The following is a 16812-nucleotide window of genomic DNA, read 5'->3' as shown; positions in this document are numbered from 1 at the left end:
GTGGCTCTCACTGCCCAGAGCACAGAAAGGAGTGGCTGCACCCAAACCAGCCACCGCAAATGCGGCCTTATTAATACCTCCCATAAATCATCTCGGCTTGCCTGGTATTTTAGGTCTTTAAGCTGCAGGGAGGAAGAAACAAGAGGAGAGTCCTGGTCTTTTGTTTCTTTAGGGGGAAAGAAGGGATCCAGTTGGAGCAGTCAGTGCATGGAAATCCAAGGAAGGGCTCTCTGATCCTTCCTGGAGCCCCAAGCCCTGGGTGTCAGGCCCAGGTATGGCTGCTCCAACACAGGGCTGGGCAAACAGCAGGTGCCAGTGACTACATGTTGAGCATGTGAGCAAGTGAACTAACTAACTCACATGTTCTCCAGTACCTGGTACAAAACATGGTACCTAGTAGGGACTCATGGGAAAGAAAAGAAATTAATCAATTTACTTAGATCCGTGCCAACATGCAGGATTCGAATTGGCACTTGAAATCCTTTAAATGTTTGTTGACCCAATGGATGGGCCATGATTAACGTCTCCAGGGATATATGTCTCATCTGTGGATTGCAATCCGTTAGCACAGAGATGCAGTGGGCCAGAGTGGCTGTGAATACAGAATCTAGGGCTAGGGCTCTTAGGGTTGAGTCCCAGCTCTGCCACCTACCAACTGTCTGACCTTGGGCAGGTCACTTAGCCTTATCTGTCTGTAAAATGAGGGATGAAGATGGTGATAATATTATGTACTTCAGAGAGCTGGTATGAGGATTAAGTGAGTCAAAACACACACACACACACACACACACACACACACACACACATCCCCAAATGTGTGTGTGTGTGTGTGTGTGTGTGTGTGTGTGTTTTAATCTGTTCATCTGGAACTTAGCTCAATTTTATAACTGAGACTGACACATTGTCAGCACTTCACAGGGTTAGCTATCATAAGAAACCTTCCCTGCCTCCTCTCTCCCCCCAGCCCAATTCTAATTTAAATGCCCCTCTAAACCTGACTTAGAGGCACCCTGTGTGTAATCTATTACAGCATCTATTTAAGTCAGCTAATATTAGTGATTGTGCAATGAATGTTTTTAATGCTCAATAAAACCAAAAATCTTAGAGTGCATCACACAGAGCAGGGAGAATCCCTGTTTTGTGTTTCTGTTGTAACACATGTGCATGTATGGGTTCAGGGTGGTGATGTAAAATGAATTTCTTCCAGTGGGTCACAGTAGAAAGTCTGAAAGCCACTACCTCAGAAGGGAAACGCTAAATGGTCTTCCTCAGCAGAGAAGAGGGCTGGCTAGCCCTCAGATGAGTTTCGCTATTCACTTCCTCCTGGCCTCTGTGGCCAAACGACCTCTAGGAAGATTTCACTCCTCTTCTCCATGCCCCATGTGCTTGTCCAGTGCTGTATATGTAGGTCTATGGTTTATACAGAGAATCACTGAGCAAAGCTCAGACAGGCATTGCACTGGGTCTTTCACACACCTTAGCTCGTGTAATCTGCCCCACCAGGCATGAAAGTGGCTCTCAAAGTGTGGTCCCCTGGGAGCTTGTTAGAAATGCAAATTATCAGGCTGAATCAGAAACTCAGGGGCTCAGCAACCTGTGTTTTACAAAGAACTCCAGGTGATTCTGATGTAATCTAAAGTTGGCAAGCCACTGCCCAGTGAGGGAACTGCGGCGCCTTTGGGGAAACTGAGGCTCAGAAAGAGGAAATGACGTCCCCAAGATCACCCAGGGAGGAAACGACCAAATCAGGATTCCAACGCAGTCCCCACAAGGTAGGACAATTTTTCATGAGCCCATCCCTCCCACTAGATACTGAGTCCTTCCTGGCAGAAGTCAATACTGATACATTTCTATTTTCCCGATTTTATATACAAGTGAGCCTGATCTACAAGTGCTCTGTGACCTCCGATGGCTGGATAAAAATCATACACATCCATTAAAAATCAACCCAGGTGGATGCTCTCATCAGGTTCAAATGGGCATAACAGCCCCAGGCTGGAAAAGGAGATACACATGAGGATGGGGAGGGAGCACCTCTTGATCAGCAAATCTCTCGAGAGCCCCTCATGCAAGTTGTAGCCCAGAGCCGAGTCATGCTCAGCTTTGACTCCACTCTTGAATGGGTGTCAGTTCCAAGAGGCTGTGTGTGTCCGGGGTGGAGTGGGGTAGGAGCCAGGAAATGGTTAACAGTTTGATAAAGTAAAAAAAAAAATTCTCTCGTGGTTGTGAGACTTTCCAATAATGAGAAGTCAACACAATTAGACAAGGCACTAAATTTGTGTGCAGAATGCCAGCTGTCACTCTTCTTGACTAGCTCAGATCAAAGAAACGTATTTTATCTCCTAAGTTATTAGACATGATAAGGCTATTAAGCGGAGATATTGTCATAAGAAATATAAGAACATAAGAAATACGTTGCTTGCTTTGAAAATAAACATCTCGCCTTTGCTTCTTTTTCTCTGTGAAAAGCTGAGAGAAATCAAACTATTAACTTGGGCCTTTCCAACACGCTCGCATCCTGTCATCTTTTCCCCCAATCAGATCTGGGATTTTAGCTGCAGTCCTTCTCCGTCTCATTCCAGAATGTCTGAATATTTTGGAACTATGGGACTGAGAAGCTGGGCAGAGATGCCTGTTAGCTGTAGTCTATCCCTGCTTTCACCAGTCATAACAGAACTTGCCGCTGTTCCAAAGCTCTGTTTGCTTTGAAAGGAGTTCATCCTCAGATGTCTTTCCAAGTGCTTATCCTTATCCTTTCTTCATCTCTAACCTAGATCTGGAAGAGCTCACTCTTTATTTCTACAAGTAACAAGGCTGATTGTCTGGACCGAGAAGGGCGCTTGGACTGATGACGTTCTTTGCTTCATTCACTGATTGCGTAGGTGCTGAGGAGCTCTAGGGGGAAATGATTTTGTAACACTCAGGGTCTGAGATGGAGAGAGGGGACATGTTCAAGAGGGGATACTGAAAAGGAGTTCAATGAAGAGACTATTTGCATGGGTAGACGGGGCTATGGGGTGCTGAAGCGCCCCAGGATTAGCAAGAGAAGGGAGCCATTACTATCCTTGGTGTGAGAGGCAAGGAGAGGGGGGCTTCCTGAGTTTGATGAGAGCTGTAGCTGCGGACAGGTGCCAGTGATGTGGAGTCATGGCCATGGAGAGAAGAGGCAGCTTCTGCCAAACCACAGTGTACGGGGTGTGAGGCTCCATCCCTCTCCCCTCCTGCCCTCCAATCTTCTGCTGGTGTTCCCCATTGGCTGAACCCAACCAGAAGCCAGAGGGCAGCGGAACCGGGGGCACAGAGCAGAGTGACGGAGAGGGGAGAGTGGATCTGGGGAGCACATGGAGAATACCCAGTAGGCACTGAGCCCTGCCGCCCACAGAGGTTTGGACTTACCCAGAGTCGGGGTGGTGGAGACCCTGCTACATGGCAGGGGAAGGATGAGAGCTCTGAGAGAGCTTCCCATCAAGTTGTTTGGTATAATGAGAGAGACTTTAAAAGGAAGGTGAGAACAGGCACTCATGAAACCCATTCTGTCGTGTGCCCCAGATAACAAAGGGCTACATTCTTGAATTGAAAGAACCTAAATACTTCACTGAATTCTGTGACACTCAGGCCTCAAACAGCCTTGCTGTGGGGACCTGCCCTCACCAACTGAGCACACAGAGGGGAGCGTTCTCCTCACTTCACAGGGTGATGAGCGTCCCTGGATGGTGGCTCGAGCTTCAGGCCCAGAGGTACCAGAAGTGCCCTCTGTACAGGGCCCCACCAGTCCTAGTCTGTCCAGATGAGACAGCGTGCGATGTCCAGGTCTGGGATGTGGACAAATGTAAGCACCCCTGTGAATCCCAGACCTGCTTGGAACTGTGAAAGCCTGGTTTTCTAGAACCCAGAAAGAGAAGACTTTGTACTAATGCACTTGTTCTCACAGGCTGGCGAAGCCTGGGACCTTTTCCCATCCTTATGGCTGAACTTCAAGGTAGGGATTCTGGCCCATTTTTAGAAATGAGGATTTGGTTCAGAGGAGGTCATGGGCTGCCCCCTTCCGGACACTCCCTCGTTCCCTCTGCTTCTGTCACACCAGCCTCCTTGCTGGGCTACAACTTGCCAAGCTCATCCTTCCTCCGGCACCTTTGCACCTGCCCTTCCCTCTGCCTGGAACATTCTTCTCCCCCAGGTATCCACATCATTCACTCCTTCACCTCACTTAGCTCTTTGTTAAATGTCATCTCTTCAGAGAGCCCTTCCCCGAGCACATGACCAAAAAAATTCCCCTTCCCACTCAGTTTTTCTCCCTACCCTGCTTTCGCTGTATCACAAGCTGCAATCGTCTAGTTTTTGTTTTGTTTTGTTTACTCATTTGTTGACTGCCTGCCCCAGGCTCCATGGAGGCAGGGATTTTGTCTCATTCTTAGAACAAGTGCCTAATTCCCTAAAAATCACATAAGGATTTCTTTTAGGTGAAACTCACGTAACATAGGGTTAACCATTTAAAAATGTACCATTCAGTGGCATTTGGTATATTGACAATGTTGTGCAGGCATCACCTTCAACTAGTTCCAAAACATTTTCATCACCCCAAAAGGATACCCTGCACCTATTAAGTAGTTTCTCCTCATTTCCTCCTCTCTTCAGCCCCTGGCAATCAACAATCTGCTTTCTGTCTCTATGGATCTGCCTATTCTGGACGTTTCATGTCAGTGGAGTCATACAATGTGTGACCTTTGCGTCTTCTTTCACTTTGCATAATGTTTTCAAGGATCATCCATGTTGTAGCGTGTGTCAGCGCCTCATTCCTTTCCATGGCTGAATAATAGTCCATTGTACGAATATGCCACATTTTGTTCATTCATTTGTTGGTTGATGGACATTTGGGTTGTTTCCACCTTTTGGCTATTATGAATAATGCTGATAAGAACATTCATGAACAAGTATTTGCTCGAATACCTGTTTTCAGTTATTTTGGTTGTATACCTAGGAGTAGAACTGCTAGGTCATAAGATAATTCTATGTTTACATATAAAGGTTTTAAATAAATATTGGTAGAATGAATCAGCGAGTGAGTGAATGAAAGAAAGAATGAAAAAAATATCCAGGTCTTTCCAACTCCCAGGCTCCCTCTATTCTGTCACATTACCTCCCTAGGTAATGAAGGGGACTTAATGGCCCTGGGTAAACTGAGGTCTTATCTACCGCAGGACAGTGCCATCCACTGACTGGCACATAGTAAGTGCTCAGTAAAATACCGAGGCATATATAAATAATGTTGCAGAGACCATTTTTGTGCATTTATTTTGTCTCCATCATTGATTGTTGATGTCAGATTTTTGAGAAGGGAAATGACTCTATCAAAGAGCATAAACTTTTAAAAGTCTTTTGACACATCCACCAAATTGCTTTCTGAAAAGGCTCAAATTTTTTCATGACCAGTCTGGAGAGTGTTTGGGCTCATTTAGATTGTTCTAACTGGTGGCTGATTGCTTCCTGTTGGAGGAGACTTTCTTCTGGAACTGTCTCTACCATCATCTCTAGCTAGGTAAATGGTAGCTGGGATGATTATTAGTGTTACTTTGTTTTTCTCATCTCTGGATCTCAGTTTCCCCACCTGTATGATGCACTCCAGCCAACATGTGCTTCTTGGAGTCGATGGTCTTCTTTCTCTTGAGCACTGGCCCCAACTTGAGCCCAGGATATACCCCGGCCAGTTCGAATCTCTGTACTTAGAGGCCTCAGGAATGCAGCCTTCCGGAAATGAGGCTAAATTAGTTCTTCCAAGGAAAATGCCCATTTGGAAAATGACTTCCCATGTCTGTGCAGCCATGGACTTGCCTTTCTAGTCGTGTCAGAATGCGTTGTGCTTGGCATTAAACGAAAGCTGAGTGGTTTATTACTGCTATTAGTGATTATTTGTGTGGGGCTGTAGGTGTACACAGCACCTTACAATGCCCAGAGGAAACTGGAACAGAGGGCAATGTTTCCACCCTCAAGGTACATCCTGCCTTGCCTGATGGTGAGGATGGGCGCCCATTGGAACTGGACAGACTCACACAGACTCTGAATGACTGGGAAGAGCTGGAGGAAGGGAGCAAAAAAGGATTTCTCAAGTGCCTCTATGTGCCCAGTACTTAGCAGACATGATCTCATTTAATCTGCTAAATAATTCTAGGGTTTAAGGGGTTTTATCTCCATTATCAAGTGAGGAGATTGAAGTCTAGGCTGGATGCTCTTTTTCCCAACTGTGTCAGGTGTGATGATACCACTGTGGATACATTTCCTGGGTGAGGACTGCAGGAGACAGTAGCATGCCCTAGAATCCTGCCTAACTTGGAAGTTGGGGTGAGCATGTGGGCTTTGGAATCAAACAGACCAGGGTTTAAGATTTTCTCCAACCCAGGAACATGGGATGAGTCACTTCTCTTTCTCAGCTTCAGTTTTCTTCTCTGTAAAATGGGGATAAGAACCACTTCTACCTGGTGGTTCATGTGAGGATTAAATGAAACCATGTACGTACAGTGTGTGGTACATAGAAGAGATCAACAATTGTTGATCCACCATCAGAAAGAGTTGAGGAGGGACAAGGGGTGGGGGAAGTACAATGGGTGCTGTTATCCACAAGTCACTTAATAGCTTGATGCCTCAGTTTCCTCATCTGTTAAATGGGAATGATCAAGTGTCTTCCTCACAGGGTGAGTGGGAGGATTAAATGCATTAATACAAGTAACTGCACTTAAAACAGTGCCTGGTGTGGGATAATCGCTCAACACATCTCTGCTATTATTTTCCTAACCCTCTTGACTTTGGGTTGGATCATTTGTTAGGAGGGGGTGGGGAAAGTAAAAGCCACAGTGAGGAATGTTTGATCCCTTAGCAAGGAGGGGAGGGATGTTCTGGCTCTTAGGCCCCAGTATTTTCTGTCCTACCTCTGGGCTCTGGGCATTGGGGTCTGGTTGGATAATTGGCATCACCCATTCTTGAGATAAGAGCTGTGTTAAGAACCTGGTCTGCCAGGGTGAGGAGGGGGCAGGAGCAAATTGTGAGTTATCATCATAAAGGAGCAGAAGAACCCTGAATTGGGAATTTCCCTAACTGTGAGGATGGTGACCTAACCTCATTGAGAGGCTGCGAATTTGAACTCTGATTATATACAGAGAGCCACTGCAGGTACATGTTTAACAGTATTGTTTATTGATTTATTGTTAACATTAACACGGTGGGGGGTGGGCACATATTGAGGCTCTGCATATGCTGTTCCCTGCATGAAATTCCTACCCGCACCCCCTCCTATTTTCTTTTTTAATTAACAAATATATGTGTATGTGTACTATATGCCAGACCATGGTATTGACTGGGGCTTTGCCTCCTAGAGCTTATCTCAGATAGTCAGGCAGGTACCATCTACTTCTCAGGTTCCATGCAAGATTTCCCTCAGACAGAGGAGGAACCCAAAGACTTTCTTTGGTGTCTTGATAAAATCTGAAACCAAACACACAGACCCGTCGCTCCTTGCCACTCTTCGGTTAGATAACTTCTTCTCTTAATCGGGGTGTCAGCTTCAATCTCACTTTTTCTAGAAGATGCCACTGATGGTCCCTGCCAGAGGTGAAGTCTCCCTGTTACATGTTTCCATCCTGGACTTCTCCCTCATCCAACTCATCATGAATTGCCATTATGTGTCATATAATTTAATATCACTCCCTCCACTAGACTGCCACCTCCAAGAGGGCAGGGGCTGTGTCTTTTCTCACTTCCATACCCCTCAGCAACAATTGTCCAGCAATCGGGAAACCGTCAATAGAAACTTATTGAATGAGGAAATGGACGGAAAAGAAAGCATTCTGAGGGCAATCATTTAAAATAACTGAGCATACACATTAAAAACCTTGTCTTTCTTCCCGCTTGAGCAATGGAGATGAGAGACTAGAGCTTTGGCAAACCAGGTTGAGCTCGGCCTTTTGGGGCCGAAACAAGAAGAGAGAGAATTATTTTTTATTTTTCTCACCTGCTTCTTGTTGCCGGATGTGCCAAAGGCAGCTGAATGTAGGCTTTGCTGGGTCCACATGGGAAGCCCCTAAAGGTCTCCCTTTTGAGGCTGGGCCTCCCCACTGCCAGGCCTGTACCTCTGTCTGGGGTTTCATCTACTCTTTCGGGTCTGGCTCCTTCCCCCACCCGCCTCCCTGCTGCATGAAAATCTTTTTCTGTCTACCTTTGTTTTTGGGTAAGTGCCTCATCTCTCCCAGGAGGGCCCAGGGCCTTGTCTCCACTCAGGGCCTGGAGACCCGGGGCTGGACGTGCCAGCAGGCCCCAGCCACTCAGACCCCCACACGGCCTTGACTTCTTTCCCCAGAAGCTGTGCTGGCTGGGCTGGTTGGGATCCGGCAACAGTTCCCTCCAAACTCCCAAGCTGACTGCAGACATTTGTGCTGTCAACAGAATTGCAGAAAATGCAATTCGTGTTGTTAATGAGCAGCTTGTTTGGGTAAACAAACCAGGTGAGGTGAAAAAAGTGATGCTCTCCAGTAGAAAACACAAGTGAACATTAGCCAGATGGAGAGCTGCACGCTTCCACACGCTTCCTTTTCAGAAAGGCTCTGGGTGGCTGGAAAGGACGCCCCCTGCACTGCATGGGAGCTGGGACTCTGCGCACCTCCTGCCTGGCCTGGATTTCCTCCCAAGGGAGCAGAGACACCTTGTACCCTGCACTACCCTGAGCCTGGCACCGGCCCTCCCGTCCTGTTAAGCATTTACCTGTTTCATCATTAGTTCTCATAGCACCATGCCAGGGGTTGTTATGAAATCCATTTTACAGCTGGGGAAACCGAGGCTTCAAGATGAGGAACAAGCTTGCCCAAAGTCAGGATGGTGGATTTGAACCCAGGTCAACCTGACTCTTCAAGTCTGTGGTCTCCCCACCTTTCCACACAGTTCTCTGCCCTCAGCCCTGCCTCCCTGGCCCCTCTCAATCTGATGGAGGTGTCTGTGGCTGCCATGAACTACTTCCTCCCTCAGACTGTGAGGTTGAGGAAAATGTTAACTTCCCACAGCGGGGATTCCCTACCTGACTGGTCAGGATGGCATGGATTTCTGAAAGTCGTGCAGGTGGATCTTTGACCAGCTACTCCATAACAGTGTGTGTGTGTGTGTGTGTGTCTGTGTGTGTGTGTGGATGTTTACCCATCCATTCCAAGGACAACCCATGTGGCTTGTCCCTGGAAAATCAATAATTTAGGGGCATTCACATCCTCTCATCATAAACTGACTGCGTCCTGCGTCTAGATCATTCAGGGAAACACACACACACACACACTCACACACACGCACATGGCTATGGCTATATTTTACAAACCTGAATTATTTGGTTAATTACAATGGCTAAATCTGTCCCCCCATACAGACAGGACCAGGAAGAGGGAGGTTCAGATTGCTGGCTCAAGTCTGCATATGTTTCTGACTCTCTCTCTCTACATTGCTCAAGAAGAAGAAGAAAAAAAACCCACATTACATTCATATGTTATAATGCCATGAGTTATTTCCCCCTTAGCATTCAAGGGTAAAGAGTCCATTAAGCTGTCATCAGCCACATTACCAGCAGGAGAAGTCGGGGCAGACAGTTTGGCTTTGGCCGCCCGGAGCACACATGCTCTGCCCCAGGATGAGCACTCTGTGGTGTCCGTGTGTGCGCTGCCCTAAAAGCAGAAATCAATTACTCCCACTGCTGTTAGAGAGATGATCTGGTTGGGGAGGCTTGCTGTGAATGCAGCCACTGTTCATTATTGAGCTCTTTATATATATTATATCTTTTTTACTACAGGAAAACTGAGGCTTGGGGAGAGAAAGAAACTGTGTCATAGAACCAGAGCCTGGTACATGCTGGGGTTTGATCCATCATCACCCTGACTCCAGACCCTGGGCATTTCATCACTAAGCCATCCTGCCTCTCCTGCAAGTGTTGGTTGTTTATTCTATACAGGATGCCTATGTCGTAGAAGCTCCCAGATTTTGAGGGGCTGTATACTAAATGTCAGGCCCCACGTATTATCTCATTTAATCTTCACCACAACTCTAAGGCAAGTGCTTCTAAGAGCTCCATTTAACAGCTGAGGAGACTGACTCTTGGGAAATGGGAAGGGACTTGCCCAAAGTCACTCAGCTCAAATGTGGCGGGAGTGTGTGAATGGAAGATTTGTATTCCACTCTGCCATGCTGCCATCCAGCTAGGGACACAAGCCTGGAAGCTGAGGGGCTTCCCCAGGCAGCTGACTTCTCTGAATTCAGATGGGTTTTCACAGAGCAGCTCAGCTCCTTCCTTCATGTAGGTGGAAGCCTTCCCTTTGAATGAGCCAATTATGTTCAGAAAGCAAAAAATAATGTATGCATATTAGCTAATGAGGATGCTGCTCAGGATATTTTTAGCTGAGCTGAGAGAGACAGAGAGAAGAGAATGAGAATTGGTGGAAAGTTGTTTTGGAAGAAGAGGCAGCTTGGGAATCAGACAGCCCTTTAGCACAACTCTCAGCTCCTAAATTGCTTTTGGCTGGGTGACTGTGGGCAAATCACCTCTCCTCTCTGAAAATGTTATATCTGAGTACCAAACTTTCAGGGGTGTTGAAAGATTGAAGATAATGTGAGTAAAGTATGTGGTTAATGGTCACCAATTGTACCTATGATAATTCTTTTTTCAAATACTCACTGCTGAGTCTTCAGTGTTTATGGATATAATAATTTTATTCTTGTTACCTACCCATGAAACAAGTACTAACAATACCTCCGTTTCCCAGATGAGAAAACTAAGTTAAGGTTAAGTAATTTGCTCTAGTAGGGCCAGGATTCAACCCCAGGCAGCCTGTGCCCTAACCATCACCAATACTGTCTCTATTGTTCCTAAAGAGATTTGACTTTCGCCACTGGAAGCAGAGCTCACAAGAGGTTGGGTCATTATTTTCAGGAGGTAGAGCCACCTTTGAGGACCTCAGTAAGTTACCTACAAATTAAGAACACCTCTGTCATTGAACTGGATCAGAGGATCTCCTCCCCAGTGTCGTGGCCACTCTGACTGACCAACAAAAACCCTGCCCAGGCCAAGAGGTCAAAGAACTATGGTATTAAACTCCACTCAGATGCTAAGGCAAGTATGTTACCATCACTCACTTTGTGTTCCTTGATTTGTGAAGTGGAAGATATATTAGGATTGAAACTTTAGAATTCCATCAACTATATTTTCTGCTCATAACCAAAATACTAAAATGGTTATGTGAGCCTTAGGAAAAGGGGCAGTTGAAGTAAGTAGGGAAAATAATTTACATTATATATATTAGTGATATATATAAATACATGGGGGAAAGGTATAAAATAAAGGAAAACTGGCAAAAGAGTCCAAGAGTACAATGGGGCAGAGTCCTACAAACTCTCCAGCTCACTCCCAAAAGGGTGGGGGTACATGGTGACCATTTTCAACATGGAAGAGGAGAACAGGACCTCTGGAGTTTAGGCCTGAGTCTTGCCTAAAATACTGGTAAATCAGGTGGAAGTGGAAGCAGCTCTAGAGCAGGGGGCCCTAGAAGTCCTGACAAGCAGAATTAATACCCAAGGTGGTTTGAGAAGAGCCAAGGTCAGCGCTGGGTAGACAATGCACGTATAAAATTTAAAATAGAGGTAAAAATAGAGGTGCAGAGAGAAGGAATGTGGAAGAACAAATTGCAAGGTAGTGAGCCGGAAAACCCAGAGATCTGGGCACCAGGGGCAAGGCAAGGGGGTCACAGAGATCCTTTTACAGGGTGTCCACTCTGTACTGTGGCTAATCCACAGACCCTCTTATTTATAGAGGTATACCTGGCAACGAGCATTAGGCACCAAGCACACAGTAAGGCCACTGAAAATGTTTGCTCAATGCTACACTGAGGGGCTGGGGAGAGGAATGGGCCTCAGCTGGGAGCAGAAGAAGAGTTCTAAGCACGGGACCTGGCACATAGGAGGGATTCGGTATGTAAGTGAATGGATTGTTGATGACACCTACCTTGGGTCTCTAAGTACTAACAGTGTTAAGCCAGATGCACTGATTGTTTTAGGAAGACAGCAGGAGGAATGCAGGATCCAGAGCTGGAGGCTGGTGACACTTGGGAGAGGAGCCGGTGGCCTGTTGAGGCCCTGTAGGTTCTAATGGGAATTCAATTCATGTTGGCATCTGGGTAAAGCTTAAATCAGTGGTTCCCACAGACCCAGTGATTATGGAGCTGCATCACCTGAGGAACTTGTTAAACCCACAGTTTCTGATCTTGCTTCTAAATCAGAATATTCAGGATCAGAACCCCAGACTCCATATGGCTAACAAGCATCACAGGTGATGCTGATACACATGGCTAATTATGGGAACCAAGGCCTTAAATCATCAATTCTCACTGGCCTTTCTTAGAATTTGGTTTTTATTGGTAGTTTGTTGTTAAGAAGACAATAGTTCACATTGAGCCATTACTAAAAGCAAGGTAAATCTGTGTGCTTCACATGCGTTCACACATTTAATTCTCACAATGACCCTGTGAGGAAGGCACTATTATCCTCATTTTACAAATGAAGGCACTGAGTCTGAGAGAGGTTACTAATTTGCCCATGGTCATGCACACAGAGCCCATGCCCTTAGCTTCTATAACAAAAGACTTAAATACATCAATCTCCATTCGTGTATGGCCAGGAGAGGACTACAAAGGAATTACATGTGCTATATATTCTTTTTTTTATTTTTTAACAATATGAAGTTATTATTATCACTAAAGAAAATATCTGATGAATTAATGAATAAATTGGTGAAAGAAAACCATAGTAAAATAAAACATTATATCTTAGGGAATGAACAAATAAGCCCACGACAGTAGTTAGGGCATCTGGGCTGAGTCCTGGTTCCATCACTTTCTGGCTGTTTCACCTCAAGTAAGTCGCTTACGCCTGCTGTGTATCAGCATCTTCATTTTTAAAGCAAGGACGATAGCTCTCCCTGATTATTGAGCAGTTGGAAAAATATAAACCAATAAGTATTTGCACGGTATTGAATAGTATTGTTAACAATAATGGAATAATGAGTCATACAATCAGAGAGCAGGTGAGAACCCTGGCTGGGGTTACTAACCAGTAAGGGGAAGGGCTCAAGCACGCCTTTAGCCCCCAAAGAAAACAAAGACCTTTCCCTATAGAAAAATTAACTCAAGTTAGATAAAAACCTAGATGTAAGAGCTAAAATTATAAAAACTCTTAGAAGAGAACATAGGGGGAAAGCTTTACGACATTAGATTTAGCAGTGATTTCTTGGATATGACACCAAATGCACAGGTTACAAGAGAAAAAATAAATTGGACTACATCAAAATTTTAAACTTTTCTGTCAAAGGACACTTCAGAATGAAAAGGGAACCCACAGAATGGGGGAATGTATTTACAAATCATGTAAATGATAAGAGGTTAATATCCAGAATACATAAATAACTCCTACAACTCAACAACAACAACAACAAAACAACCTGATTAAAAAAGGACTTAGACACTTCTCCAAATAAGGTATACAAATGGCCAATAAGCACATGAAAAGATGCTCAGCATCACTAATTAGGGAAATGCAAATCAAAACCACCTCACACCCATTAGGATGGCTACTATTAAAAGAAAACAGCAACTAATTCACACCCATTAGGATGGCTACTATTAAAAAAAACCAAAGAACTGGACTTCCCTGGTGGCACAGTTGTTAAGAATCTGCCTGCCAATGCAGGTGACATGGGTTCGATCCCTGGTCCGGGATGATCCCACATGCCGCGGAGCAACTAAGCCCGTGCACCACAACTACTGAGCATGCGCTCTAGAGCCCTGGAGTCACAACTACTGAAGCCTGTATGCCACAACTACTGAAGCCCGCATGCCTAGAGCCCGTGCTCCAAAGCAAGAGAAGCCTGTGCACCGCAATGAAGAGTAGCCCCGGCTCGCCGCAACTAGAGAAAGCCCGCGCGCAGTAACGAAGACCCAACGCAGCCAAAATAAAAATAAATAAAATAAATATATTTTAGAAAAACAAAACACACACACACACACACACAGAAAATAACAAGTGTTGGTGAGGAGGTGGAGAAATTGGAACCCTTATGCCCTGCTGGTGGGAATGTAAGACAGTATGGTGGTTCCTCAAAAAAAATTAAAAATAGAATTACCCCATGATCCAGCAATTTCACTTCTGAGTATATGCTCAAAAGAACTGAAAGCATGGACACAAAGTTATCTGTACACCATGTTCATAGCAGCATTGTTCACAATAGCCAAAATGTGGAAGCAACCCAAGTGACAGATGATTGGATAAACAATGGAAAGGAAGGAGATTCTGATATATGTTTCACCATGAATGAACCTTGAAGACATTATGCTAAGTGTGATAAGCCAATCACAGAAGGACAAATAGTGTATGATTCCACTTATATGAGGTACTTACAGTAGTCAAGTTCATAGAGACAGAAAGTAGGATGTGACTGCCAGAGGCTGGGGGTGGGAGGAATGGGATATATTGTTTAATAGGTAAGTTTCAGTTTAGGACGATTTTGGAAAAAGTTCTGGAGATGGGCGATGGTGACAGTTGCATAATAATGTGAATATACATACTACCACTGAACTGTACACTTAAAAATGGTTAAAGTGGTAAATTTTATATTATGCATATTTTACCACAATGTAAAAAAGAAAATATGAAAAATAGAAGGTAAAGATGTACTAATTCAGTTTACTAAGTTCAAATTTAAGAAAAAAATTAGTACCAAATCTTGTTCTGAGGCTCATTATTCTTAGGAAATGTGCCTCAAATGAGTAAATAATTCAATATTTATTAGTCACTGCCTGCATGCCAGGCTCTGTACTAGATGGTGAGGTCTAGATATGGACAAGCTGATATTTTTCCTGTCTTTATCAATATGACAGTTTAGAAGAATAATAATCTCAGGAATTCCCTGGCTGTCCAGTGGTTAAGACTCAGCACTTTCACTGCTGTGGGCCCTGGTTCAATCCCTGGTCAGTGAACTAAGATCCTGCAAGCCGCATGGCAAGGCCAAAAAGAAACAAACAAAAAAACAAAACAAGAACAATAATCTCATTTATTAAATACCAAATATTAAGCAGGAAACTTACATTCTTTATTTCATTTCATCTTCATGAGGTGGGTATTATAATCCCCTTATTAAAGATGAGGAAACTAAGGCTCAGAGAGTTTAACTTTCTCCAAGTTCACTCAACTAGCAAGTTGGGTCTGCCTAATTCCAGAGTTGGTTCTCTTAACGACTGGTATGTATTGCCTACATTCACCTCTTAGGTGATCCGCAATGCACTTTGCCAACCTGAATGTTCCCGAGAAGTTCAATAAAGAAACCCATTTAACTTGGTATGATTCTGCATATCCCAAATCTACCTCATTACATAACCCTCCTTTTTTGGGTGAGGGGAGCAGCACCCCTATTTAATTGAGCTGTGGATTCTTCCTGCAGAATATAACCACAACACCCAAGAGAATTAAAAACATATGTCCACACAAAAATAATCATAGGAATCATAATCGCCAAAAAGTGGAAACAACCCCAATATCCATCAATGACAATTGTGCACAAATTGTGGCCTATCCATATAACAGAATATTATTACACAATAAAAAAGAATGAAGTACTGGTAGATGGTACATGGATGAACTTTGAAAATATTATATTAAGTACAAGAAGCCAGACAGAAAGGCCATATTATTAAGTGATTTCACTTGTATGAATAGGCAAATCCACAGAGGCAGAAAGTAGATTCATGGCTGCCAGGGGCTCGGGGGAGGGCAGGAAGGGTGAGTGACTGTTAATGGGTGCAGGGTATCTTTTGGGGATGAAGTGTTCTAGAATTAGACATTGGTGGTAGTTGTACAACTTTGTGACTATGCTAACAACCACTGAATTGTACACATTAAAATGGTGAATTTTATGATGTGTAAATTATATCTCAATTAAAATATATATATAATCACAACTAAGTATACTAGGAATAATAGACCACTGGCCCAGCAGTCCTGCCGTTTCATACTGTATCATTAGTGGGGTATTAAAACTCCTTGGGGTTGCTCTTCTCCCCTCAATAGACACAATCCTTTAAATCCTGAGCAGAAAAACCAAACAGGCACAGAGGAGTGAGAGCCACCTTGGAAACCCAGGAGCATCAGCGTCTGCATGGGTGGTATCACACACACTGTTGGACTTTTTATCCGCTAGATGTGCTTAGTTAGCCTATTCTGACAATAGTCTAGAAGGTAAAGTTCCTAAACCCCTTCTCATCACCAGCAGGTTTTAATTCCAACAGGTGATTCTGCCACGTACTTGGCAGAGAGGTCTCCTTTCATTTGAACGACATCAGATTCACTTAGATGTAAAGGAATTATAAAACAGTAAGCTACTGATTAGAGAATTTTGGAACTGAAAAGGACTTTGGAGAGAGGTCATCTGGCCTGAATCTCTTACTTTGGATATAGGGAAACTGAGGGCCAGAGAAAGTCAGGGGCTTGTCCAAGGTCACACAGCCAAGCATGGCTTGGCTGAGATTGCAATGTCTGTACTCCCTTCTTCCCTGGAAATACACCACCCACCCCGGCTTCAGCTGTGCACATGATTTCTGAAATAAAGGCTATATTTCCTAGTGAGATGTGGTTGTATAACTAAGTTCTGACCCATGGAATGTAAATGGAGCAGTAGGTGCAACTCCAGGGGAATGTACTTAAAGATTAGGGCTTGGGGTGGGGCATGACCGTCTTCCTTTCCTTTGGCTTGGTCACAGA

The sequence above is a fragment of the Orcinus orca genome, chromosome 6 (assembly GCF_937001465.1).
Source record: "Orcinus orca chromosome 6, mOrcOrc1.1, whole genome shotgun sequence".
In the NCBI taxonomy this organism is placed as follows: Eukaryota; Metazoa; Chordata; class Mammalia; order Artiodactyla; family Delphinidae; genus Orcinus; species Orcinus orca.
Note: the sequence above shows the minus strand (reverse complement) of the source record.